The sequence below is a fragment of the Triturus cristatus genome, chromosome 5_2, assembly GCF_964204655.1.
Source record: "Triturus cristatus chromosome 5_2, aTriCri1.1, whole genome shotgun sequence".
Lineage (NCBI taxonomy): Eukaryota > Metazoa > Chordata > Amphibia > Caudata > Salamandridae > Triturus > Triturus cristatus.
Genome location: NC_140588.1, coordinates 922,977,053 through 923,004,548, shown reverse-complemented (window position 1 = coordinate 923,004,548; position 27,496 = coordinate 922,977,053). Strand labels below are relative to the sequence as shown.

At 45.2% G+C, this 27,496-nt stretch overlaps 1 protein-coding gene across 5 annotated transcripts in view; it reads right to left on the bottom strand.

Moving 5' to 3' along the window:
• Positions 1-27,496, bottom strand: part of GRIA3 (glutamate ionotropic receptor AMPA type subunit 3) — a 1,128,422-nt gene that overhangs the window by 330,103 nt on the left and 770,823 nt on the right. The gene's annotated exons all lie outside the window — the stretch shown is intronic.

Genomic DNA, 27,496 nt, shown 5'->3' with positions numbered 1-27,496 from the left:
TATTTCCTTTAGATAACCCAACTTTGATTCAATCAAAAATTAAAGGTAAAATTAGACACAGACTAGAGAATTCTCTCTGGGAGGTTGAAAATTGTATTGTAAAACAGCAATATAAATACATAATTTATTTTCAATTCTTAGCTTCAGAAAGATTTTGGTGAGAAAAAGGTGCTCAGAGAAGGTGCGTGTGCAGGTTTGGAGGAAAAGGAAAAAGGGGAAGTATGAACCCATTACATATACCATATTGTTTTACATAGAGGCCTGTCCAACATAGTTAGTACATAGCAAAAACAAATTTAGTTTAATCAGATTGAGGTAAACCTATTAATTTCAAATTGCCACCCCAGAGTGGACCATCTACTGAATACAGGCCTTTCTTATAATGTCAACGTTTCGACCTGGCAGACAGGAAAAGGGCCAGTAGACGCCTTAATAGCCGTTCTTCTTCAGGACTAGGTGAGTGACGTGAAAAACGTCCTTATACTGCATGTCCTCACCTGTAAATAACCATCATCCATGTGTGGAAGAGTCACTCATAATACTAACAGACAGTGAAGGCTGATTCGCTCCTCATTTTGTGGTCAAACTAATTCCATCTGAGTGAACCAGCTTAGTTTGGTTTCCTCACACACAGAATGTTTTTTAACAGGACTGATGATAAGGCATTAGATAAGCTCATCCTTGGTTCCAAGATCCTTTGGTTGGCCGGTGAACGCAACATTACAGTCGCACTCTGTGGCCAGTGTGCATGTTGATACGATGGCTGCTTTATCTTTACATCTCTCGGAGCCGCTCATTTGGTTACAGTTGCGGTAAAAGGGATATATTGTAGCTGTGTCATTTGAGCGGATCAGCATGGCTTGACGCATTTGTCAGAATTCTGTTTCTCTTGGCATGAATATGTGACAGATTCTTTGTACATTGTTTCAGGTCCTAAGGTGATTAAAGCACAGACAGGTGTTACGTGGGATTCTTTGCCCCGAGGGAATGTTTTGGATTGATACATTTTGCTGTGTGAGTAATACTCCCCATCTTGCGCTTTTGGTTTTAGCTGGTAATTTGTGAAGTGATTAACTATTTTCAGGGGGACTAATTGGGATCTCTGGATTCTTTCTGCAGATTGAAATTGATTGATTTTACCTCTACAGACCGATTGCTGTTAAAATAGTTTCCCAAGGGAAGCCTTTTCCCTTCTCAGAGCACGGAGGTTTTTTTGCCCATATGTTGGCCTAAATTAGGGATGGCACATATTTGTTTTCAATAGGTTGAGTTTGTTTGCTCACAGAATGAGGAGCCATCAGCCTTACCTGCCTGTTGAAATTATGAGTGACTCTTCAACACATGATGATGGGTATTTCCAGGTGAGGACATGCAGCATAAGACACACACAAAGTTTTTAGTAGTTTTTAATCAGTTGGGAATGTGTTCCTTTCTTTTTTAGGTTGCTACTTCTTTACTCACTTACCTAGTCCTATTGAGGCACCTACTGGCCCTTTATCGCCCTGCCAGGTCCAAACGTCGACATTATATGTAAGGCTTGGACTCAGAAGATGATCCACAGAGGGGCAATTTGAAATTAATAACTTTACCTCAATCTGAACAAACTACATTTGTTTTTGCTATGTACTAACTATGTTGGACAGGCCTCTATATAAAGCAACATAGTGTATGTAATGGGTCCATACGCCCCCTTTTCCTTTCAAATCTGCACGAGCACCTTCTCTAGCACCTTTTTTGTCACCAAAATCTTTCTGGAGCTCAGAATTAATTATGTATTTATATTGTTGTTTTGCAATGCAATTTTCAAACTCCTAGAGGGAATTCTCTTGTGTGTGTGATGAATTTGACGTCTAATTTTTGATTGAATAAAAGTTGGGCTATCTAAAGGAAATAAGGAGAAGCTGATTAATTTGGCCCACCTCTTTAAAAACAGTTTTTCATTCTTTCTTCCGAGTGGATAACTGTAGTATGTATTGCTAGCCCTGACGAGGCACTGAAGCACTTTATGCTGGGCAACGGGCTGCTCCTGACCCAAGGTTAGTGATTAGTACAGTGTTTGTGGTTATTGTTAGTTACACTGATTATTCTCTTTTTAAACATGTTTTTATTAGTTATGCTGTAAAACAAAAATAACATTTAACCATCCAATGCACAGAAGGTTTTGAATCCTTTGATAATTCTAATAGCCGGAAGCACATCGGTCCCGCCCCCCCTTAAGCCTATTTATCCTAGTGCCCCACTTTGATGCGTGCATACAAAGCTGCCACCGGATAGTGCCAAGCCAGATCCTTTGGAGTCCAGTCCACAATATGATTCCCAGTTGCGCCAGACTTCCCCCCAAATAGTGGGACAACCACTTCCCTCACACACAACGTTTTTGGCCAGCATACACCAGTCCATGTCTTTTTTCCAGTCTTCAATATTTGGAGGGTCTTTGGCGCACGAAATATTAGCAATGTTATGTTTCACAACACTCAGACCAAGAGCTGTCCATATTTTCTGTTATCTTGGGGCTTCCTGTACGTTTAACACATATATCTTAGCAGATCCATCAAGACCCACTCCTCCTACCTTGGACATACAATCTATGAGCTCTGTCCAGTATGTCTGTATTGTAGGGCAGGCACACAGGGTGTGGAAAAGGGTCCCCACCAGCCCACAACCTCACAAACACTGATTTGATGTGCTCCTCCCCCTCTTAAATAGAGACACCCTAGAGTAATATGTGCGATGTAGGATGCAGAGCTGGGTAAGCCGTAAACTGGATCTTAGTACAACCTGTTGTAGGGACGTCATTGCCTCTTCCCATTTCCCATCTTCACGCCCCCCAGTGTCCCCCATCCCACCTCATCCTGAGCTGCAACAGGGGTCCAGAGAGTGGTTTTGTATTTTCTTTCTACACCGGTGATATGTATTTTTTGAACTGGGGTTTTGTTAGCAGTTGATCCTCCAGTGACGAGGATTTCTCCAGGTCTGTGTCCTTTGTTATGTGAGTGTGTCCGACCTGCAAGTAAGAGTACCTTTCTGAGTCTGCCAATTGAAAGTCCCTTGTTTGGTGCGTTAAAGCAATCTATTCCATGCATTCATTCCAGTTTGTGTCAAATGTAACTAATAGGTGTAAGTTGTGATCATTACTGGGGGCAGGGGGTATGTGTGTTCATGCATATGGTTGTTGGGGTTACTAGCGGAGCTTCAGGAGTTTAGATATTGTTAGGTTGCAGGGTAAGGCTTTCAAGAAAGAGAGGCTGGGATTTTTCAAATGATTTGTGGGCAATTTTCTGAAATACAATCATGGAGATTGAGGCAAACAAGCATGTGACTTTGAGAAGGTTGTGATCAGAGAGAGGGGACATGGAGTCGATGGAAGGGAAAGAGAGGGCCATTTGAAAAATAAGACATGTGACAATCAAACGTTTCAAGTAAATGTCAGTTTTTCATGTGCTATATTTTAGTGAAAAATGCGGCCTTGTGTTTATTATTGACACGAGAATGCATTTCATGCTAAAGGGAACAAAAAAACAAAAGTACTGTGAATAAGACCCATGGTCTTCTGTTATTTTCGTGCACTCGCAGTACATTTTTACCATGAATGGCGTGTTCATAGAGAATTTTTAGTGGGCATGGTGCATAATTACGTAAAGTAGCATAATCGCATAATTCTTGGCATTTCATACAAGTGTATGTGGAAAATCTCCAAATTATGCAAATTACTCTGCCGCAATTTACATTACGCTCAGGCCTACAGGTAATGTGCTTATGTAGCTACAAACCAACTTACTAACTCATGCACACCATCGACTGGAATTGGATAGTTAAATATAATACTATGTTGTGCAGTTTTTTTCTTTCTGACATTTATTTAGGATATTTTGTTTATTCATTGTTACTTCCTAGCTTCATTGGCAGAAGACATGCCCCTGAGAGCCCTCAAGTAGCAGAGATTTGAGGCAGAGAAGATTAAAAACGGTACCCTTACAGAGTCAAGTCAGTACAATGGGTAGGACAGGTGGGTCTTCACGCATTACCAGTGCTTTTCAAAGACTGCCTCACAGAGAAGTGGCAACAAAAGGGTGTGTGAAAGGCGGTCCGGGGAGGACAATACAAGGCATCTTGTTAGGTGGTAAGGGAGCAGCAGTTTGGAATAATTATGCAGTTGAGTAGATACCTGGGACTTTGTGAAGAAGGCTGGGGGCTTTCAATTCAACATATCTCTAAGTTAATTGTGACCCAAACATTGTTCTAGACCTTAGCCCATCAGATCCAGGCCCAAGGTTCCTGTGGTACCTAGTGCCTCATTAAAGGCTTGTGATGCACTTAGGTTCTTGCCAGCTTTGCTACCAATGTCTCCTATTCTTAACAAGGTCTGTACAATCAGCAGCGGTTTCACGACTGAGGCCTGAATGCGTTCTCTCTTGCCGCTTGCACCATGTCTGACGATGACCTGTGCTGATAAAATTAGGAACTGGCTTTTCCTTTCTCATCTTTGATGAGCCAGTGCAGTTTTACATGCACTCTAATCATTAGTACCAGGAAACTATCATGAGAGTGGCAGTGTGCTCTACACATAACAATAGAGATGATGAGATTTAAATGACCTCTTCTAATGCTAAAATAAACCCTCATAAATTTACATCTTCTCCATTACATTATGTCATGATGCTCTATTGTCACTGTGTTTGGTTCCAAAAATCAGCTATTTGTTAATAAGCTATCAGTGGACCTGCCTGCCATGTCCTGCAGTACTGTAGGTGTGAGGGCTTACAGGGTCTTGAGCTGATGACTCATGAACAACATATGGCTTGATTGTGAGAAAAATCTATTGAACCACACACAAATGATGTTCCAAAACTGAAGATGCGTTCAGTTATTGGAAATGTGAAAATCCAGAAACTTGCCATTCTTATGGAGAAAGAAATTAGTTTGATATTTATGTGATGATCAGACCATATCTTCTTTTTAACAAATTTCTTTTTATTTGAATTTTTTCCAGTTTACTTAACAAACACAGCATTACTGTAACAGTAATGATAACAAATGTCGCGTGGAGGACATTCCTACAGTACATTGTTATAGAGGCAAAAGTGATTCCACATAAGGTTGGTAGTACAATTAAAAGAGACATTGCATCATATTTCAGTAGACCATCATAAGAATATCAACGGTGCTTCAGAGTGATCGACCATCATGTCCTGATGGTATATTTAGGCCACATCCGCCTCTATAGGGGGAGTCTTGAGTATCTTCTAGCAGGTCAACCTCATAATAACTCATTGAGCAATGCCAAACCTTTCGAAATTTCTGAGGGCAGCCCCTGCTTTTGTAAGGTCTATCCCCTGCCCCTATTCCTGGATTGTAGGAACCACAGCTGCCCCCCATCACCTGATTACATCACATTTAGCCACAATTAGGCCCAGGGCACTAAAGAGTAGTTGGGATCTAGAAGCATCACTGTCACTTGGGATATCCAGAAGGACAAATTTAGGGTCTGCGGGGAGGGGTACCTCTAGGACCACACTGAGTTCATCAATGGTTGTCTTCCAGTAGGCCTGTATGGCGGGGCATCCCCATAGTATATGTAGGAAATCCTCCCTGGCGATCCGACATCGAACACATGTCGGAGTCTCTCCCCACCACATCGTGTGCAATCTGCCTCTATCGTAATATACCCTGTGTAAGATTTTATATGGAATGAGGTGTAGTAAGGAGTTGATGGTTACCTCCCTGGGGTGCATTAAGGCCACCTCCCAATCAATATCTTCCATGTCTCCTGTGTCACTCTCCCATTTCTCCAGAAGTATAGCCAGATTATCAGGCATATTGTTTAGTGTCTTATAAGTGAGGGCCACTGCTTTGCCTATTAGCTCCTCCTGCAGTAGTCTCCCCTCTGGTAGCTCAGCACCCACTATTCCCTCTGCCAACCACGTATGGTACCCTCCCTGCCATATCAACGATCGCACCTCTCCAGCACTGTCCTAGCGAGTGGGTGTTATGTGTTTTGGAGGGCGTAAAGGAGCTGGGGTAAGGTGATCATTTTAAAAATGGCCGCCTCTCCTAATAGGGAGAGGGGAAGGTCTTTCCACCACTCTGCATTTTCCTTGAAGCTGGAGATTACCTTTCCAATATTGCGATGCCGACACACCTCCATATGTGGTGTTACAAAGATACCAAGATAGTTAAAATCTTCAGTGGTCATCCTTAACTCCCCGGGCAAGGGAGGTCAGTCTTGCATCTCTCCATGGCAGTACATCATGGACTTATCCAATGAATCTTGTATCCTGAGTGTCTCCCTTATTCCTCTAGGATGTGGAATAGGACGAGCATCGTTGTCATAGGTTCCGTCACATATAGCAGATATTGTCTGCATAGAGGGAAATCTTCTCCTCCATGTCATCATTGGCGGTGATTTTGAAACCCGGATCCCTGAGTGTGTTTGAATAGTACATTCCAATAGTTCCACAGTAAGTGCAAAAAGGACGGGGAATAGGGGGCACCCCTGCCTGGCTCCACGGCCAATGGAGAATCCTGAGGACAACTTGCCATTCACTGAAACTGCTGCTATCAGGTTGTTATATAATAGCGCTACCCAGTTCAGAAATTTCTGTCCAAATCTGAATTTGACTAATTTACCTTTCAGAAACCGTCAATGTACCACGTTTTTAGAAATGGGATCTCTGGTTGGCTAAGGCTTGTGCCAAAGCCAGGCAGAGACCACCACTCTAGTCAGGGCAAGGGAGTTACACGCCAAAGATAACCCCTGCTCACCCTCTTGGTAGCTTGGCACGAGCAGTCAGGCTTATCCCGGAGGCAATGTGTAAAGCGTTTGGGCACGCACACAGCAACAACATCCTAGATACACCACAAAAGGAACTCCACACAAGGTTATATATAAAAATAGCCTTTGTATTGTCATAAATACATTAGAAAAATATTCACATAATATACACTGTGCCAACTGGCACTAGGCAATATTCTCAGGGGACTATTTACACATGACAGGGCCAATGGGGCCACTGTCCAGACCATCACAAATCACCACTTGTAAATGTAGCACAAATAGGAAATGTAGCGCACAACCAGTAACTACTGGTAAAGTTAGGAACTTAGCATGAGATCCTGCAATGTAAAACAGAAGATGCATAAACCACTTTGCGCATGAATCACCTTAGGCATAAAACTACATTAGGCCCAAACCTCATTAGCATCACACATTACGCAATAGGCACTACCACTAATCATCATAACATGACATTAGGCATCACAAGCATAAAGACATTATGCAATAATCATCACGTTAGGCATAGCACTATGCATAAATCACAATGGGTAATAATTAGCATAAACGCAGTGTGCCCCAATCGGGGGCACAATGCACTGAACCTGGCCCCAGGCCAACTGGCCTCTCACAGGGGGCTCAAATGCCCAATGTCCAGAATGTCCCGGCGGGCTGCGAAAGCAGCAGAGCAAAAGGGCGCAAATGATCAGGCCTAAACGTGGCAGCTGCCCACTACTTGCTGGGCAGCTGTGAACATCACAGAAGGCATGGGTGCTCGCTGGGCCCTCTTGGGGGCTACCAATATCCCAATTGCCCAAGTCCTCCTCTGGGACCGTAAAACCTAGGGCCTCTCAGCTGGCCCCCCGACTGCCTTGGCAGCACTCTACTGCCCGCTAATGCTCTGGGGCTTGGGGGAGTGTAACTCACCCCCCTTCTCCAAACAAAATGTCCCCAATGAAAATGGCACTGGCGCTGCCGTGCCGGGTGAACACCCCTTGCGGGGGCTCTGTAAATATCCTGGCACTATATCACAGCTGCCCGCTCCGGCAGTGCAGCTGAAGAGGCAAAATAAGCACTGGCACTCACGGTGCCGCCAGAGCCTCCACTGGGACTCTGAAACAACAATTGCCCACTCGGTGCCGCCCAGGGACCCCTCTGGAAAGGCACCAGCAGTCTCACTTGAAGTGGGGAGAGGCTCCTTCCAACTCCTTACTTCACCCGGTCCCTCTTCCTGGGACCGGGACTAAAACGGAGAGCTTGCGAGACTTCGGACGGCTTCTGGCGGCATGCGGGGTAGGCTCCCGCCGAACTTCAAGCTCTGTTTGCCGGCACACGCGGGGCTCCCACTGACACACGGGAGCCCCGCCAACGACTGCCACACTTCTCCGCTTCACACCGGCCATCATGGCACAGGAGCGCGGGGTAGGCTCCCGTCTACTTCCTGTCTTCTTGAGGACACAGGAGCGCGGGGTACGCTCCCGTCTGCTTCCTGCGTAAGCCCCGCCCACGTCTCTCCCGAAGTTGCCTGACTTCCTGGCTAAGCCCGGGCTGCGGCGGTGATTTCGGTGACGCGGAGGCAATACGGGGTAGGCTCCCATTCCAAGATGCAAAGCTGCAGGGTGGGCACCCGCCGAAGTCCTCCAAACGCGGGGTGGGCACCCGCTATCACATAAATGCAAAATGTGGCGAAAACGCAGGGTGGGCACCCGCTATTAAAAAGGCAGTGTGGGGGGAATCCCACACGTTGCAGCTTCGCGCTGCAGACAATCAGCGCTCTCCATAAAAGAAAGTAAAGAGCCCTAGGAACAGACAGCTCTAGCGCTGCCCAGTCCAAAGTCCAGGGTCAAAAATGGAGCGTTCTTCCCAGTAATAAAGAGCAAAGCGCTCTCCCAAATAAAAGGCAAAGTTCAGGGGGCACAAGGCTGGGCTCAGGCTTAGCCCCTTGTGACGGTTCCTCCTGGAGCCCAGCAGCAGCAGCCGCCAGCGTCCGGACCAGCACAGCAGAACACCTTTTCATGGGGTTACAGCCCCTTCTTTTATACACCTTTTTCCTTTGTGTCACAGCACAGAGCTGGGGGAAAAACCAGATGCAACTGGTTTGGGGGAGCTTTGGAGCACTCTGTTTACCCAGCTCCTCTTCCCCTTACACAGTGCAGGGCAGGGACATCAGACGCACCACAGGAGGTGGAGCCAGCATTGTGGAGGGAAGGTACAGCCCTATTCAGGTCCCAGGTGCAACTCCTCCCTCCCATCTAGATGCAGATCTCTCTATTCACCACTGGGCTGACTCACCTTGCCCCTGGAATTCCACACACCATCCAGCACCTGTCAATAAAGAAAAACAGACATGCACTTCACATCAGGCAGGCAGACACATAGCACACAGAAATGCCAACTTCTAGAAGTGGCACTTCTCCACCAGTCACCATAGATCTGCGCGCACCATTGCGCAGGATTTATTCTCATGAGTTTGCACATACTAAACTCGACCCTGCACTCCTCTCACACCAGGAATTACCATGGACACACATATCCCCCATGCATTCCAATGGGAGGGCAGGCCAATCTCACCACACGTACTCAGAGAGCACACGCACTTTACTCTGGACCACCAATACCAGGTCACAGGAAAGGCAAAAAGTTTAGGGGTGAACCTGCCAAAAGGGCCAAGTCCTACAAAAGGGGGTGGTGATGGACGGAGCATCAGAACCAATCAAACACTCACACCCAGTCAACAGATCTGGGTTTGATCCATCATCGTTCTTTAGCCCACTCTGCCACCCCAGTTCAGACATGGCCATATGCAAATCAGTCTGACCCTGTCTCTCATAGGAACAGTCCAGCCCGAACTGCCAAGCCATGCATTCCCTGGACCGGAAACAAGCTTCCTAGGACCGGTTTCTGGCATTTCAGCCGTCTTCAGCCAGGATTGCTTGAATCCAGTGGCAAAGTGAGCAAGGGACTCAACGTCTGAGCATACCCTGCCAACTTATGGCGAACAAAGCGGTACAAAAGGTGGTGGTGATGGACGGAGCATCAGAACCAATCAAACACTCACACCCAGTCAACAGATCTGGGTTTGATCCATCACCGTTCTTTAGCCCACTCTGCCACCCCAGTTCAGACATGGCCATATGCAAATCAGTCTGACCCTGTCTCTCATAGGAACAGTCCAGCCCGAACTGCCAAGCCATGCATTCCCTGGACCGGAAACAAGCTTCCTAGGACCGGTTTCTGGCATTTCAGCCGTCTTCAGCCAGGATTGCTTGAATCCAGTGGCAAAGTGAGCAAGGGACTCAACGTCTGAGCATACCCTGCCAACTTATGGCGAACAAAGCGGTACAAAAGGTGGTGGTGATGGACGGAGCATCAGAACCAATCAAACACTCACACCCAGTCAACAGATCTGGGTTTGATCCATCACCGTTCTTTAGCCCACTCTGCCACCCCAGTTCAGACATGGCCATATGCAAATCAGTCTGACCCTGTGCCTCATGGGAACAGTCCAGCCCGAACTGCCAAGCCATGCCTTCCCTGGACCGGAAACAAGCTTCCTAGGACCGGTTTCTTGCATTTCAGCAGTCTTCTGCAAGGCTTGCTTGAGTCCAGTGGCAAAGTGAGCAAGGGACTCAACGTCTGAGCATACCCTGCCAACTTATGGCGAACAAAGCGGTACAAAAGGGGGTGGTGATGGATGGAGCATCAGAACCAATCAAACACTCACACCCAGTCAACAGATCTGGGTTTGATCCATCACCGTTCTTTAGCCCACTCTGCCATCCCAGTTCAGACATGGCCATATGCAAATCAGTCTGACCCTGTGCCTCATGGGAACAGTCCAGCCTGAACTGCCAAGCCATGCCTTCCCTGGCCCGGAAACAAGCTTCCTAGGACCGGTTTCTTGCATTTCAGCCATCTTCAGCCTGGCTTGCTTGAATCCAGTGGCAAAGTGACCAAGGGACTCAACGTCTGAGCATACCCTGCCAACTTATGGCGAACAAAGCGGTACAAAAGGAGGTGGTGATGGACAGAGCATCAGAACCAATCCAACACTCACACCCAGTCAACAGATCTGGGTTTGATCCATCACCATTCTTTAGCCCACGATGCCACCCCAGTTCAGACATGGCCATATGCAAATCAGTCTGACCCTGTGCCTCATGGGAACAGTCCAGCCCATACTGCCAAGCCATACCTTCCCTGGACCGGAAACAAGCTTCCTAGGACCGGTTTCTGGCATTTCAGCCATCTTCAGCCTGGCTTGCTTGAATCCAGTGGCAAAGTGAGCAAGGGACTCAACGTCTGAGCATACCCTGCCAACTTATGGCGAACAAAGCGGTACAAAAGGGGGTGGTGATGGACGGAGCATCAGAACCAATCAAACACACACACCCAGTCAACAGATCTGGGTTTGATCCATCACCGTTCTTTAGCCCACAATGTCACCCCAGTTCAGACATGGCCATATGCAAATCAGTCTGACCCTGTGCCTCATGGGAACAGTTCAGCCCATACTGCCAAGCCATGCCTTCCCTGGACCGGAAACAAGCTTCCTAGGACCGGTTTCTGGCATTGCAGCCGTCTTCAGCCAGGCTTGCTTGAATCCAGTGGCAAAGTGAGCAAGGGACTCAACGTCTGAGCATACCCTGCCAACTTATGGCGAACAAAGCGGTACAAAAGGGCCAAGTCCAACACACGTCAAATGCTTATTCTGCATCAAACAACAGAAAAAAAAAACATGTGGGGCTACACAGTCTTTAACCTCCATCAGCCAGTTTTGTGTTGTGCTGAGATTCAGTGGGGTAGCTTGTCCTGGCATGAACCTGGACTGGTCATTGTGTATGAGTAATGTGATAATCTTTGATAGACATGTCGCTAGGATTGTGGCTAATATTTTAACTTTGGTATTTAGTAAAGAAATGGGACAATAGGAGTCGCAGCTGTCCTTGGGTTTGCAATCTTTATGTATCATGGTGATTGTGGCTCTCCGGGAGTCCAAGGGGAGGGTACTATTTTTATATGCTTCTTGGTAAAGACTTAGTAGGTGGGGACCCAACAAATCTATACATAGTTTATAAAATTCTGCGGGTATGTCATTAGGGCCGGGGTTTTCCCCGGCCATAGCTTGGCTACTGCTTCCTGCAGTCCCATTAGTGTTAGGTCTTCTTCTAGCCTCTTTGCCTCCTCTTCCCCAAGGACTGGTGTCTGAATAGCAACCAGTTAGCGGTCTATATCTGAGGAGCTACTAAGTGGATGCGACTGATAAAATGCTCTGTAATAGTATGTGTTGTGAATCGTTCTTGTTCTGTCAATAAGGCCCACACTCATCTAGCTTCTACTTCCTTTTTGCTGAGCCAGGCAAGGAGTTTCCCGTTTTTTCCCCAACTTCATATAGTCGGTATAACATTGCCAGTCTCTGCTTCCTGGAGTTGTCATGTGCCAGATCATGATATTCTAGTCTTGGGCGTTGAACTGTTGGGTAACCAAGGGTCCACCCTGTCAATGGCCCGTCTCTCTAGGTGAAGGATGTGGCACTCTACTTGTTGCAATTTCTCAACCCCCTTTTTCTGTTTTTTGTGCTACTACATTCTGAGCTTTGTCTCGCAACACTGTTTTATTTTCCTCCCTCAATATCATCCCAGAGGAGACTGTGTCTTTATTTTCTAAGAAGAAAAGTTCTGTATCGACCCGAATACCCCTTGGAACCTCTCCATCTTGCAGATCCCAGGTAGTAAGTTGCTACCCCGTGCTTGGACCATTGGCCTGGGTTTCAAGTCACACCAGTAACAAGGAATGATCCAAGAGGCTGCTAGCTAGGTAGTCGGTTTGTCTTCTCTTGCCTACCTCACCAGAGAGTACAAATACATTGCCCAGTCTGGAGTACGCTTTGTGGGCCCCTGAGAAGAATTAATATTGTCCATCATAAGGATGTTGACAGCGGCATATCTCCGTTAGCCCTAGTGCCATACGGGGTAGTGTGTGCAGGCCCCCCATGAGTCTCAGACCCATCAAGTAGTGTGTGCGTTACATCATTGAAATCCCCCCATCACATGAAGTGATCAGGGCATCTTCAAGAGATTGTCCACCACCTTGGACAATGCGGAGGGCTGTGGTCAAGGTGGCGTGTATACACATATCAAAGTGACATCATGTCTGCCCCACAGCCAGTAACCCCTACATATTGACCCAGAGGGTCTGCCCATCTGCACTGTACTTCAAATGAGGGAGACCTTTTGACCAATATTGCCACTCCCCGGGACCTGGTAGTATAGCCCAAATGAGCCAATGCTGTGTAGGTCCCCCTGTCCAAGAAATCAACACTGAGTGTCTTGTAGGAGCGTCTCTTGAAGCATCACTATGTCAGAGTGCATGCATTCAATATATTGTGACACCAGCCCAACACACTACGCACACTGTAGTGAACCACTTTCTCCCACTGCATGCTCAGTGAGATGTTCCCATGTTACACGGGGTGGTTTCCAAAGCAAAAATAAGGAAATCTCAGTTTCCAATGGCAAGTTCTATTATAGAATCTGTACTGTGGAGGAACATCTACCTGGCAAATGCAGATTGCACAGTGCACCGTACTTGTGGGAATTATGCCCACCCCAATAAGAACATTTGCACGGGAACATATTGTAACCCTAGATCATCATTGGGGCTATTACACAGCACATGCTTCTGTGAACACTATTGCTCCCATGCCAATAACTTTATAGGATGTCTTGACACAGAAATAGAAACTGCATCTAACACCACAATGTCTGCATTGTGTCACTACATCCATCCCAAGCATTTTAAGGGGTCACACGGTGTCCACCATCAGAGGACGTGCAGAGTTGCTTCGTAGGCCAGTGGGGGAAACAGCAGCCAGTAACACACGTGGAGCGAAACTACCTCTCTAAGAGCTGCTCAAGTGCAGTTGCACAGTCATAAATTGTGGTGTGTGGTGCCCCATACATCATGGAGGACCAAGCTGGACAATACTTCCCATACAACATGTTTTACCATGCACGGAGTGCAGACAGCTTTTTCTTTCACTTTGTAACACTTCTGCCATATCAAAGGACTTCACACGGTGGCTAAAGCATCTCACCCCAAATAATTAAAAGGATGAACGTATAAAGTAGAGCTGGTTGTAGTGCAGTACATGTCAAGATGATACTTTTCACAGCAATACATTTTCTTGAAATGCAAACATTGTGTTTGCTTTACTTGATATGCAATGAATATGTGAGTCGCTTTCATATTTAATCTACGATTTTAAAACATAATATTGAGGTGAATGATGTTGGATGTTATTAAATTGGATGAGGGGTCTTCTGAGTAAGCCATGAAAGGTGTTTCTTAACTCTAAATGTTCACTACTCATGTCATCTACCACAAATGGATCAAAACTAAATTGACGAGGATGTTGAGACCCTTGATATCACATTGCAGATATAGCCAGAGCCCTTTGTTTTATTCTGCATTTTTGAAATCGTACAGTAAGTAATATTTGCATATTGCAAGTCACATATAGAACAAATTCTATGATTTGTAGAACGCAGAGAACAGGTTAATATTGCAAAGCCTCCTACACTCCTGCACCTGCCACATACGATCAAGCCCAAGTCATTATCTTCCGCTGCAGAAGCTTTAGTAGATCTATAAAAGCAGACAGCAGCCTCTGCTACCTGTGCTGTGCTGTCAAGTTTGAAACTGATGCGATCTGCTCTTTAAACCTACACCCGCCATGGTGACGCGAGTGAAATGAAGATGCACTGTAGCCACCGAACATTCATTTGGGCTAACTTGTAAAAATCAAAAGGTACCTGCTGGAAGGATGGAGATCAAATTGTAACTGTGAGGAGCAGGCTAAAGGAACTAATAGATGGGTCGACAGGGTGGAAATCTGATGTTATCCATGTCATAAAACAAACAATCCCCACTTCCATGCAGAACATATAGTGCTGTGTGCAGTGCCAGCTGCTGACTCACTACACTAGGCTCTTATATACTCTCTTTCTTTCTCTATGAGTGTTGTGTGTGCATGCACAGTTAAAAAATGAGTTCTGGTACTGGCTCAAATGCATAGAACAACTGGAATTTACCATTTACAGTTATCAACACACAACACATCCACACCAAACCTGGCACTCCCTTAGGGTAGTCAGCTAAGGTTGAGCACACTAAGTATTGTGCAGTTCCATGCTAGGGAAAAAAGTTAAGGAAGATCAAAAAGATGCGTTTCTCCATCTTAGCTCCCATAGGACATTTTGCTTGCAAAAACAGCCAAATCCGCTGAACTGATTCATGCCAAGCTTGTTCTGTGAGTAGGCATTTACTCAGAAAACATGATTTTGTTGCTTTGTTGTAAATTCATTCAGCGTGTTCAGCAATAATAGCATTACAAAAAGGAGCCAGTGAGCATAAAGGGTTAATGCTTTTGAATATCTTGGCTGTTTTAGTTTGCAGACTGTCTGTGGGCGGGTTCATGCTCACTGAATGGCCACAGGAAAAAGTTTTGTCTTTCGGCCACTATTATAGGATGTGGGGCCTACTCCCCGTCTCAAAAGAAAATGTAACACAGGGGCAGGATGAGCACGCCGTGGCTCCCAGGTCATAGTGGATCCATAGTTGAGGGAACTGAATGGGTGCTCCAAAATGGAGGAATAAATTGTCTGTGTGCCTTAGTCCTTATACTGTTTTCCAAGGCTGTGGATTTGACTCAACCAAAATAGAACTGACAGTGCATGACCTCAACAACTAGAATGCGGACTTGATACACCTAAGATTGCACCCATAGTCCACGGCCTTTACAACTAGACTACAGATGATGGGAGCCATCTTAGGTGTGTCAAGGCCATTGTCTATTGGTGCTATTTTTGGTGTGTTGTTTAGTCCACAGCCTCAGAAAATATTTCATGGGCATTAGACACATTTGTGGGACATTAAAAAGTTAAAAAGTCTTAGCTTTTTGGACATATAAATGGCTCTGCAGGTTTGCAAAGGCATCAGTGAAAATATTTATTTGGTCCATGCTGTTGAACTCAACTTTATTGTTTTGTGTGTCTGGGCAGCCCCTGTGTATCCCCTCTATCAAGATCAGATATCTGACATGCTAAGCAATGATGGTTTTAAAGTCGATTCTGAGATTCTCCTTGTCTAAGAGCTCATGCAACCATACACCATATCAAAACGCGACTTTCCCCTGGCAACAGGAACCACAACCACTATTTTGTAAGGAACTAGAAAAATGTGCAACTCACAGCTTTCAAATGGCACAGTTTGGAGAGGAACATTTTCCCGAAAGTTTTGTGTAGTGTCTTAGATAGACTTCGTGTTGGGGGGAGGTAGCAACCACTGGGAGTTCGTTTCCCATCTGCCGGGTGAGAAAAAACTTAATGCGCACATGGTCATGTACCAAATCTTTGACGTCTCAGCCAGGGGATGTGAGACACCTACACATTTGGGACATCAACAATAAGTAGACACCTCAAATAGGATAGATATTTATAGAGCGCTCGATTGCCGTGGCATCTTGGCGCTGTGTGTGATCAGGGGGAGATTAAGACTGTGGAAAACCAGAGGATTAGGTTTTAGTCTCAAGGGAACAGCCAGGTCTTCAGCGTTTTCCTGAACAGCAACCGATTCGGTTGGAGTCGCATGCTAGAAGGCATTTGATTCCATAGCTTGGCTGCACAAAATGATAAACTCCGACCCCCCCATCTTGCTCTACGGATTCTAGGGGTGTGAATGAGGCCTGTATTTGTGGATCTGAGAGTTCTGGATGGAGAGTACCATGCAAACAACGTCTGGATCTCCACTGCCCCTCCACCATAAAGGGCCTTGTGCACCAAGCAAAGTGCCTTGAATTCTATTAGTTGCTGGACAGGCAGCCAAAGAAGAGACCTTATGCCTGCCGAGGTAGAATGGCCTTTAGGGATGTGTAATAACAGTTGTGCTGCGGCATTTTGCAGTGATTGCAGTTTCCTGATCTGGGTCTTATCAATGTCCATGAAAAGTGCGTTACAGTAGTCTAGTTTCGACAGCAAGAGTGCTACTACAACGTTTTTTTGAAGCTCCCTCAGAATGAAGGGAAAAATCTTCCATAAACACTTTAATAGGAAGAAACAGGAGGAGGTCAGACGATTAACTTGGGCTGAGAAATTGAGCTGATGATCAAAAATCACTCCCAGGTTTCTGTCCTCCCTTGGCACAAGGGCAGTCACCTGCCACAGTCGGCCACCAGGTGTTATTCCACAGTGAAAGACCCTTACCAAACTTCAGTACCTCGGTCTTATCTGTGTTTATTTTAAGAAAGTTCTGGCTCATCCAGCACATTATTTCTGTTAAACACGTATGAAAGCCTTTGGCGACTGTTTCTGGTTGTTTGGACACATAAATTATGAGCTGGGAATCATCAGCATACGAAACCAAGGTGAAACCATGCTTTCTGACGAGTCTGGCCAGGGGGTTGACATAAATGTTAAAAAGCGTTGGGGACAGGGCCGAGCCTTGTGGTACAGCACACAGGAGATAAAAGGAGCCGGACTGTAAGCTGTCCCAGTGTATGGTCTGCTCCCTCGCTTCTAGGAAGGAGGAGAGAAGGGCCAGCGCCATATCCTCAATTCCCACGTCCCTCAGCCGCTGCACTAACACTGTGTGGTTCACGGTGTCAAATGCTGCAGATAGGTCCAAGAGAATGAGAACAGCTCTGCCCCCCCATCCATCACTTTCCGTATCTCCTCCGTTGCCATTATCAAGGCCCTCTCAGTGGAGTGACATGGCCTGAAGCCGTGCTGTGTAGAGTCAAGCAGAGCATTGAGTTCAAGATAGTGGGTTAGCTCCTTGTTTACTGCTTTTTCAAGAATTTTAGCCGCCACCGGCAGCCCTGAGATTGGGCGATAGTTTTCTGTCTCCATTGGATCAAGGGCCGGCTTTTTGAGGATCGGCCTGATGCATGCTTTCTTCCAAGTACAGGGATAAATACCAGACGCTAGGACTTGGTTTAGCAAAGGGGTTAGGTGTGTGCTAATGTTTCTGGACACTAGGTGCATGGTGGCCGGAGGACAGGGGTCATTGGGCTAGCCCGATTTTATGGATAAGAGGAGGTTCTTAAACTCCTCATCGGAGAGCGGCCGGAAACGTGTAAGCTGGGAGTGAGCTACCTTCTTCCCTGTGTATGAAGTGTTACTGCCCTCCGTAACATCGGCTATATTAAGGAGATCGTTATAGATTGTTTGCACCTTGGCTTGAAAAAAGTTAGCCAGTTTGTTGCCGAAGGCTTGATCCGGCCTGAACTGGTTAGCCAGTTGTGATTTGGCTAATATTTGAATGGATTTAAACAGTTCCTTAGAGGAATTGCCAGCAGCCTCCATTTTTGTCGTAAAATAGGCACGCCTTGCCTCAATAATTGCCTCCTTATATTGTGCTAGCTGTAGATTGTAGGCCACATTATGCTCCTTGCTGTAGTCTGATCTCCAGATTCGTTCACTTCTCCGACAGTTAATCTTTATACGTTTGAGATCCGGCCCATACCAAGGCGTGGATGCTGAGCCTCTCTTAACCCCGATGATTGTTTCGGGCGCTACACAATTAATTGCAGAGCGAATCCAGTTGTCAAACTGTTGCACTGCTTCATCATTGTCCCTAGCCAATCTGGGGGGGGGGGGCGATATTAAGGGCATGGTCCAAGTCACTCCCTTGAATCTTATTCCACCGGCGAGTCCTTATCCTAGAAGATCTAATAGGGATCGGGGGGATGGACTTTATATTCTTGATCTCAAAATGGATCGCCCTATGGTCTGTCCAGGGCAGTGGTATTGGTCAAACTAATGTCTGAGTTATTATTAAAAATTCTATCTGGCGTTTGGCCAGCTGAGTGGGTGGGTTCAGACACTAATTGAATAAGACCATATGCTGCTGCAATATCCAGAAGACTAGCAGTGTCTGAGTTAGTACTTAGCTCCAGATGATAGTTGAAATCCCCCAATATCGTAATTGTGTGGAAGTCAAGCATGATTCTTATAGAGTATGAAGGGCGTGGGAAAAAGGTGCTCTAGGGCCAGGGGGCCTATAGACAAGTAGGCCTTGGAATGTGGAGGTGCTATTAAGCTTAAAAGAGAAACGCATCACGACTGCTGGAAGCAGTGCGATATCTTCCACTCGCACCTTTAGGCGCTCTCGGTGTATTAAAGCAATACCGCCTCCTTTATTCCCATTCCTGTCCTGTCTAGTCACTATGTAGCCAGGGGGGAGGACCATGTTCCAATCATGATCCAATTTCTCGTCCGACTAGGTCTCGGTCAGAAAGACTATATCCGGTTTAGCAAGTTGTAACATACATTTGAACTGGTTTTATGCTTGACCACCGAACGCATATTTAACAGTATGCATTTCAAGGACTCGTTCCGCTCCTTCTCATTTCCCAGAGGCCCGCTGTAGATACTGGATGCCATCACGGCCTTCACACCACTCCCTGGGGCCGTGCTTTCCCCATTGTTTGTCCTCTTCTCCGCCTTACTTTCATGCACGGTCTCACTGGTGTTGTTCGGTAGTGGCTTTAGCCGAAAACCACAGTTAGTACAATTAGGAAATCCGTGTTTCCCTCCCAGTTGGAGCACATCCGGACAGAACACTCACCTCTCCTGAGATCAAGGAGTTCCCTTCTGGTGAAGTTACTGGGTTCAAACGGACCAGGGGTCCTGGCACTGGGCGCACTTCATGCGCCGACGGGCGCAGACAGGCTTACCTTTGGCGCGCCTTCGGCAGAAGGTTTATGCAAGGTGAAAGTGGGAGAGAGTGCATGCAGATGCATAGGAGGCTGAACCATTGCCTAGTGTATCTGGATATCCTCAGTCATAAACCACTTAGGTAGATATGTGCACTATTAACCCCTTCCCCACTCATGACGGAGCCACTCCGTCATGAGCCACGGTCGCCATGTGCTCATGACGGAGTGGTTCCGTCATGCTGCGGCAGTTGGCGGCCGCGCCGCCCACGCGGCGCTAATTCCCCGCCTGTGCGGGCGATTAGCGCAGTGGGCGGAGTCATGACGGAACCACTCCGTCATGAGCACAGCTCAACCGTGGCTCATGACGGAGTGGCTCCGTCATGAGCACCGCGCCACCGCGCTGCCCCCAAACCCCCCCCAGCGCTGCGGCGGAATTCCCGCCGCAGCGAAAGGGTTAATGGAAAGTATGGGAGACATTGTTTATGGTTCACTGCTTATTTGGTGACAGATATCAACAAAAGTGTGAGAAATTTGGTTGTTGGTTGAGGAGGGTAAAGGCCTATTCAAGAAACAGCCTCAATCCTTGTCATGGTGAACCACAAAAAGTCACTAAATAACCTGTGCCTAACCCTCTGGTAACTTGGGACCAAAGCAGTCATCCTTAACTTAGAGGGAATATGCAAAATATTATTATTATTATTAGATTTGTAATGCGCATGGCTGCCCCAGCAACGGGGCGTCCTAGCGCAACCAGAGACTTGAGGCTAAGCAAGGAGGGAAAGAGTTACGCCGGGTCTTTATGGCTTTACGAAAGGCAAGATGATTCTGGATCCCTCTGATAGAGACTGGGAGCGAGTTCCAAAGTTTAGCCGCAAGAGTACGACAGGAGCGGCCTCTAGCTCTGGCTCTTAAGACTTGAGAAATACAAACCAGACTTTGATCGGTTGATCTTAAAGTACGCCGAGGCGCATAGAAAGCTAGCAGATTGGCCAGCCCTAATGGTACTTGTTGGGTCAGAATCCTGTGAGCCACGCAAAGCGTTTTAAACTGGATTCTTTTTTTGAATGGCAACCAATGTAGTTTAAGTAGAGATTGAGATACGGAGCAAGATTTCGGAAGCGCCAGAAGAGTGCCGGCAGCTGCATTCTGTATTCTCTGCAGACGCCGGATACTGGACTTGTTGGCGCCAAGGTAAAGAGAGTTACCATAGTCCAGTCTTGATAAAAATCGTCGCCTGAACAATGGTTTGATGAACTTTCGAATTAAAAAAACCCAGAAGAGGTTTTAATCCTCGCAGGAGCCCAAAACAGATCCCTGCCACTGCTTTGAATTGGGTGTCAAAAGTGAAACCACTATCGATACAAACACCAAGATTCTTGACTGCCACTTTAGGGGAAGGTGCCGATTTTAGTCGATCTGGCCAGTATTGCTCAGACCACATGTCCCGATCCTTCCCAAACAGCAGGATCTCAGGCTTGCTGGCGTTCAACTGCAAGCAGTTTAAAGCCATCCAGTCTGCAATCTCTAACAAATCCTCCTTAAATTTCTCAAGGTTATGATTACATTTCTTAGAGAAGGCAATCACCAATTGGGTGTCGTCGGCATACAAAACCAATGACAGCCCTGTGGCACCCCCTGTTGCAGGGCAAGCGCCCGCAAGTGAAAAGGTGGCACCAAGACCTGGAAAGATCTCCCCTCCAGAAAGGAACGAAGCCAGGCCAGGGCCAACCCCCTAATTCCTATCTCCTGGAGGCGCTTTAAAAGTATCGCGTGGGAGACAGTGTAGAAAGCGGCGCTTAAGTAAAAAAAAACGAAGGCCGCAGTGTTTCCGACATCAAGACTGCCACGGTTTTCTTCCGTCACTGCCAACAAAGCTGATTCTGTACTATGGCGCGATCGCAAACCGTTCTACGAGGGATCCAAGATGGCATTATTCTCGATATACTCAGTAAGAGTGGTATTTACATGAGATTCTACCATCTTTACCAAAAAAGGCAACTGAGATATAGGGCGATAATTGCCCGGCTCAGAGGGATCCAGGGACGGTTTCTTTAGAAGAGGAGTAACTTTAGCGTGCTTCCACGCCGATGGAACGGACGCTGTAGTCAGAGATAGGTTGACCAAATCCTTGCTCATCGGTGACATCAGGGCATGAAACTGCCGAAAATTAGCAGGTGTCAAGGGGTCGGCCGGAGAGCCGGATTTAATTTTCAAACAATGGGACTCAAAATCAGTGGAGGACAATAAGGGAAAATACGACAATTTGCTGACCACCAATGGTCCAGTGTTCCCATGCCTATCCACGTAATCAGCAATGCCAGTGGTCGGTGGAAGGCTCTTATATTCTCCACCTTATTCAAAAAATAACTGGCCAAGTCATTGCACTGACGATTAGATTAGATGTAATCGGTGTGTCCACCTTTGAGCCAGAGCTCTTCATGACCGTGAGCAGGGTGAAGATTGTTTTAGAGGGGTTATTACTCGCCGAGATTTTTCCGGCAATAAACTCTGCTCGTGCTCTCCAGACTAATTCATGGTAGAGCTTAATAGACGCTCGATATTTACTTTTTGCTTCCAAATAATACGAGCTTCTCAAAGCGCGCTCAAGTTGTTTACAATGTTTTTTGGCTTTAATCAGCGAGTCATTGAACCAGGGATTGGACTACCCTCGTTTTTTTCTACTCAGTTTAGCAGGAATACAACTGTCCAAGACTAGCGTCAGCCAGTCATGGGAACACGTATTTGCATCCTCCATATCAGATGGAAGCTGAGGCCTATGGCTTGACAATAGATCTAAAAAATTACTAATGTCGAGCTTGTACCAGGGACGCTTTAAAACTGGGACAGGACGGTTCAAGACCGACTTTTCTTGCCACCGCAAGGAAAAGGAAAGAAGAAAATGATCTGTCCAGATCCGATGAGGAGCTGCAAGGGCTGCAATGAGAGGTTTTGCGCCGAGTTGTGTCGTGCTACATTGGTTCCGATGAGGAGCTGAGAGGAATGCGATGTGAGGTCCTGCACCAAGTTGTATCACACTTGGTCAGTTCAAATGAAGCTGCCGATCAGAGGTTGTGAGGTAATGTGATGCAAGGTCCTGCATCGTGCTGCGTTAAATTGCATTGTGCTGGCCCAATTCTGACAGATCCCACAGTTGAGCCAGAGGAGTACACTATAATGTCAGCCAAGGGTCCAGGATCTGGGGGGCACCTCTAGTAGATCAAACCACATTGCGCAAGAGGTCAGTAGCAGGGCACAGCCAGGTCCAGTTGAGTCTGGGCAGCTGGCCAGTTGCAGGACAGAACTCTGGAGCTTGTTATGTCCCTGAGCTCACAACAGGAGGCCAGTTAGCTAGCCCTTGGAGTCACTGTGGTGCTTCTGGATTTAAGGAGCAGGTCTAGTCTTCCTTCCTCAGGCAGTGGGGCAGCAAGGCAGTCCTTCCTGCAGCAGGGCAGTCCTTTCAGCAGCAGGGCAGCAGAGCAGACCTTCTTCTGAGTCTCCAGCAGGTCCAAAAGTTATCTGAAGAGTGGGACTGAGGGTCCTACTTTTACATCCAGTGATAGCTAAGAGATGGGAGAAGCTTCTGGAATCCTTCCCCACCCCCACAGAAGTGTTTGGAGCTTTCTGCTTTCCTGTCTTCCAGTCTGACTGCAATCACAATAGGCTAGTGTGAAGTTATTTGTGTGTGAGCTGAGGTAGTATCTTGGAAGTGCAAATGTGGCAAGTGACAGCTTCACACCCTGAAGTCAAGATGGCTCATGCTGCCAACACCCAAACCCCTCTATTGTGATACTGTTTGGGTGGAATACTGGCAACTACCTTAGTGATGTGACCCAGTATACAGGCTGCAGGCACCGAATTGTTAGGACGAGAAAATGACAACATCTTAAAAGTGGCACTTTCAAAATTAGTACTTAAAATACAACTTTACCATTAAAATAGGTTTTAACATTGGAGTGCATTAGAGTGTAAATATTCAATTTCTATCTGTTTCCAATCAATAGTTATCACTTATTAAGTGTAATAAGGTAACCCAGTGCTATCTGATGGGCGAGGTAGACCTCACAACATCGAAAAGTGAATTTGTTTTTTTTTCAATACTAGGAAATATGAAACTTAAAAGTACATGTCCAACTTTTAAAATATACTGCACTCTGCAATGCACCACACCAAATGGGTTGTTTAGGGCTTACCCTAGGGGTGACGTATATGTATTAAAAAGAGTGGTTTATGCCTGGCAAAAGGCTTATTTTGCCAGATCAAGATAGCAGGTTAAAACTGCACGGCTGCACTGACAGGCATGAGACATCTGCTGAAATAGGTTTCACAATAAATGCTGCAGACCCATTAGAAACATTTAATTCACAGGCCCTGGGTACATGTAGTACCACTTTACTGGGGACCTACAAGTAAATTAAATAGGCAATTGGTTGTAAGCCAATCTTTCAATGTTTATGGGGGAGAGAACAAGCACTTTAGCACTGGTTAGCAGTAGTAAAGTTCACAGAGTTCTAAATGTTAACGAAAATGGGTTAAAAAAAAAGGGGTGAAGGCAAAACGTTTGGGAGACTACCACCCAAGATTGTCAAGTCTAACAACAAGGAATAGCATTAAGCAAGGGTATACAAATGTGTAAGTAGGTGGCAGGTTTACAATATTTCTGTGACCGCTGTGATTAGTGCAAGTGAGCGTGGTCTACTCAATTTGATAGAGGCCTCTTTCCTGAGAAAGAATTCAAAACAAAGGGGCTAAACAGACCTTTTTCCAGACCCACCTGACAGAAATGTCCTGTCAGTATCTTCCTGCCATTGTTTCCCCAACAAACTAATCTAACCACGTACGTAGTCATGTATGCATGCCTGTATTTATATATGTATCAATGTATTTATGCAGGTAGCAAACCTAGCAAAAAGAAAGCAGTGCGCCATAAGTTCTGTTTCTTTAAGGCTTCAGGTTAGAATCCTGGCTTCTCTACTCTGCTTCTGTTCTTATGAAGTTCCAGAAGTGCATTTAAGTTAAGGGAGTTACAAAACAAGCCTGATATAGATGATGGATAATACTTTCACTGGTAGGATGATTCTTCTAACGTCAATGAGTTGTGAGAATTATAAGGCTTGCCCTATATACATTCTCACACACCTCTTTAAGTACCTATGTACTAGAAGAGGACTCAGCAGGTAGGCTGATTTATCAGATTTGAATGAGTGCCATTGACATGGGACATTTGTAAGTGAGTGCATTAATTTGAGTTGACTGAAATGCACTCTTCACATAGAAGTTAGTAGAAGACTCACCTTAGTGAGATGAACCTACAGAGGTTGGATGAGTCCCATTGGGTTGGACAGGAAAAAGCTGGACACTAGAGCTAATGGAAGGCTCTTAGTGGTTGGATGATGCTTCAGAATTCAATGAATGTAAAAGTTGGGATGAGTAGCAAGGTGCACAAAATTTTATTTTTATTTAATTAATTGTAGCCATATCCCTAAACCCCCAAAAACCCTTACTACCCCTATACAATGCACATCTCTGAATCCTAAAAACACCTTAGTAACTCTCTACAATTCCACTCCATACCCTAACAACCCCTTACTACCTCTTTACACTACCCATCCCTAAAACACCTTAACACTCCTACCCACTACCAATGCCTTAGCCTTAAAAATACATTACTAACGTTATACATATCCTACCATTGAACCCCAAAAATGACTTACTACCACTATACACTGCTCACCGTTGAACACTAAAAAAAAACTCCTATTAACCCATACACTACCAATCCTTGAACCCAAAAAACCCTTACTAACCCTGTACACTGTCAAAACCCTGAACTCTAAAAATCCTTACTTCCCCTTTACACTGCCCATCACTGTTCTCTAAATTTCCCTTACCATCCACAAAACTCAAACATTAATTTAAAATTATTAAATTTGATTATATTTTAATATATTATATCTATTATACATAAAGAATATTAACAATAAAATGAATATATACTTCGTACAAGCTAATATTACAATTTTTAATAAGCAAATTTATAACTTAACAAACTAAATTACATTGCCAATATATTATTTTTAATTTTAAAAATATTATATATACAGTACATTACTTAAGTGAACTAATTATAAATACATGAAAGAAAATCCTAAGAATTTAAAAATATTTTTAATTCAACTTTGATCACCATTACATGTATAAATATTTATGTATATATTTATCCACATATATATATATATATATATTCACTTAAAAAACCATAGGTTTCACACATGTTATAGTTAGGTGGATATTTCACTCGTAAAAAAACCAATGAAATTCCCCCGTTATAGTTAGTTCAGATAACTATAACTCGCGCGCCCGCAGTCCTGCTCATGACGTCACATATTACATTACTCATGACATGGTCAGTGGCATCACTCATGACATCACTGATGACATCATCCTTGTGATAGAGTGGCGGTCGCGCGAGTTATAGTTATCTGAACTAACTATAACGGGGGAATTTCATTGTTTTTTTACGAGTGAAATATCCACCTAACTATAACATGTGTGAAACCTATGTTTTTTTTCATGATTTTGTACGTTTTTTTAAATGCATTATTATGCGTTTTTTATGTATTATTATTTTTTTTATATATTTATTTTACAATAAACTACTTATTAAAATGTTTTTTTTTTTTTTTTTTTTAGTTTTTCACCGTGCACGCACCGTGCGCGCACCCCCGCGATTTAAAAAAAGAAAAATGTAAAAAAATGTTCTGCCTTCGGGGTCCTTCAGGGACCCCCTGACAAAGGCTAGGGGGTCAGGAACTCTCTACCCTGCCCCCTTTTCACGTTCGCCACCTTCCTTTTTCACTCTCGCACTGAAAACAAACAAAATGGCAGCCGACACTTCCTGATTTCGACCGATTCGAACGTTGACTAACATGTAACCACCAATCAGAATTACGCTCGTGGACGTTAGGGTGCTCGCACGGTGCGCGCACGGTGCGCGGCTATAGATATGTATGTGCTTTTAACTGCAATTTTCTCAGGAACTACTGAACAGATTGACTCCATATATGCAAAAGGCACATCCCTGACCTGAGGACTACCTCTCTGCCAAATTTCAAGTAATTCTGTTCAGCCGTTCGGGCTGTACCTTCGGGAAAATGCATGGGGAAAACGCTTTTTGGGACCCCCTTTTTTCTCGGCCCCCGCTTGATGAATCCCCCCGAGACTTTCAGGGTAGGAGCTGAGCGGAGCGCCCCATTAGTTTTGAAAATTTCGCAAGGATTCGTCAACCGGCGCCAAAGTTATTCAAAATAGAATTTTCAGATTTCCTATGGAAACACGGTCCTAACTATAACTATCTACTGGCGACCGCCAGTAGATAATATATAAATATATAGAGAGAGATATCATTTGTAAACCATACACATATATATAAACACACTCACTCACACATATTTAAGCTTATACACATATGTAAAAATATACACATATAATGACTCTTGACAATTAAAAAATATTTGCCTGTGCAGTAAAAGGCTGCATTGTAAGGTATTGAAAACCCTAACTGCGATGTAAAGACACAGATGTACTTACCTGCAACATGAAGCCCTACAGATCAGAACTGGGATGCAATTGTAGCATACCACTCAGCTTGTGAAATAAATGGGTTCCTCACTGAGACAAGCTGTTGTTTCCATTTTTGTTGGTTGGGGTAGCAAGAATTATTAACAACAATATTTAACAGGCCTCGCATATAATTGGACATACAAAGAACTATACATACTGGTGAAAGAAACAACTACTATGTGGGACCTGCATTACTAAAACACACGCGCCATCTCCTGAATCTAAACATTAACTTATTTTTCAGAAGCCTTGACTAGCTGCGAGTCTCCAGAGACATTTTGCCATCCATTTTCGATTCAAAATCAGGTCTTTGACCTCATTACAAGGATATATTTTAGTTTCTTAGAGAAATTTACTAATGTGCACATTGCAAATAACATTTTGCT